This window comes from Etheostoma cragini, chromosome 7, assembly GCF_013103735.1.
Source record: "Etheostoma cragini isolate CJK2018 chromosome 7, CSU_Ecrag_1.0, whole genome shotgun sequence".
Taxonomy (NCBI): domain Eukaryota; kingdom Metazoa; phylum Chordata; class Actinopteri; order Perciformes; family Percidae; genus Etheostoma; species Etheostoma cragini.
In genome coordinates this window covers 26,291,602-26,293,689 of record NC_048413.1, presented here as the reverse complement: position 1 = coordinate 26,293,689, position 2,088 = coordinate 26,291,602, and the positions used below count along the sequence as shown (strand labels likewise).

Sequence of the window (2,088 nt, the reverse complement as noted above, 5' to 3'; positions counted from 1 at the left end):
GCAGTGACGCGTTGCATCCGTGTAGACCTCCGATGAAGAGCAGCATACAGCCATCTCTAAACTGTCAGAGACCAGAGATCCACCATATCAGCGGAGCAATAACATGCACAGCAGACTATATTATACTATATAGGCCTACACTATATATAGTATATATACTATATATACTATATATAGGCTACTATATTACAACTCTCCAAATCACGGACAACAGAGATGGAGGAGTTAGGCTATATTTAGAATGTGCACAAAGTTGTAAACATGAGCAGAAATCTGATGAAACACATCTGAGCTATACTATACTATATATAGGCCTACAAAACTATATATACTATATATACTATACTATATATACTATACTATATATACAATACTATACTATATATAGGCCTACAAAACTATATATACTATACTATATATACTATACTATATATACTATACTATATATACAATACTATACTATATATACTATACTATACAATATATACTATACTGTATTCTATTCTTTATATACGATACTGCAACATTGGGTCACTATTGTGCATCTCTAACCTCTGTGCATCTCTAAATGTAACTGTAAATAATTAATTTGATGTTTTATAAAATGAACAAATAGTCTTTATTTTCCCAAAAAAGTAAATACAGTAAGGGGGGGGGGGGGCAGAGGATGAGGGCAAAACATTACTGAACCTTGGCACAAAGGTTAAAGGATTAGAATGTATGTAACTCAGTGGTTCTCATTCTTTAGAATTTCAGTGGTCTTAGTTGATCCCTCAACATTAATTTAACTTTGGGTCCCTGGTCCCCACACCAGGCAGGGACCCCTGGACCTGTTCACCACAGACTCACATCTTGTCAGCTGTTGCTGACATATGCTACTGTCTCTTCATGTGATTCATTATATTTGGCACATTGTCTGGGTTAGTTCTTATATCATTAGAAGTTAATAATGTATGTATGCATTTATGTAAATAATGTAAATGCCCTAAAACCTGTTGATACTACTACAATGCAAATGCTTTTAACCCTACAGTTTGGCACATGTCATGTAAGACTTGATTTCTCCATTTTTTTTGCAAACAATTCTCCAGAAAGTGCCATTTAATGGTTTATTTTTCAATTTTTTTTCCTGGGGGAGCATACCCCCAGACCCCCCTAGGGAGAGACCCCGTCACCCCCACACATAGCAAGTCCCAGTTTCCCAAAAACTACAATACTTGTCGACTGGCATGAATTTTGAGATTAATAACTTGGTTGGGTATATATTGTGCAATATTTTCAAATGTAATTCTCTTATTTTGTTTGAGATGCAATATCTAAAAGGAACAAGCCACGCCCTATGCCAGTTAATGTCATTAAAGTGAGAGTTTTATTATATGTAGTTTTTATAAATATAGAGTGTTATTTTCTTTAAATTTAGAAAACATTTTCTAATGAGCTTATTGGTACAATTCCTGCTCATAACATCCATACCATTTATATAAAGAGTCAAATTAAAATCAGGAACTTCATTTTGTATTTTATAACTTTTCATTAACTCTAATATGCCATTAGGGATGGATTTGAAGACTGAGTTATATTCTTTAAACGTTATCTGGAATAACTTCTCTCTGAGAAAGGGTTCATAGTTTAATAATTTGCTATTACAATCTAAAAGATCCTTTACGAAGATAATACCTCTATCAATCCCTTGTTGCAGATACAGTGACTTGTTCCTCTCAGTAATGCATTCATTATTCCACAAGGCGGTGGGTCTTTGTGTCTTTTTGCCTCAAAGTGAGCAAAGAAAGCGTTCCCAGAGATGATGTTTCTACTTTGAACAATGTTCTCACTGGTTTTATTTTCACTTCATTAGCTATTTGTAGCCTCTACAGTTTCAAATATGCCATATTGTAGTAGCCTCTGTCTTTTTTTAGGCATTAATCTAAAGTACTTTAAATGTTTTTAGAGCTTTTCTCAGGTTTTATTGTGAAAGCAGTCATTTTGTAAGCTGAAGTCTCCCCCTGGGTGTGGAGACAGCTCTTGGTTTGCTTCCACTTTTTGTATTTCTTAGTCTCCAGATCCACGTGGACCACATTGGCCCTTGTT

The 2,088-nt window shown here is 34.6% G+C and overlaps 1 protein-coding gene across 4 annotated transcripts in view; it reads right to left on the bottom strand.

Moving 5' to 3' along the window:
• The window catches only part of LOC117947201 (tumor necrosis factor receptor superfamily member 14-like), an 18,883-nt gene that overhangs the window by 8,364 nt on the left and 8,431 nt on the right, over nt 1–2,088 (bottom strand). The window lies entirely within an intron of this gene.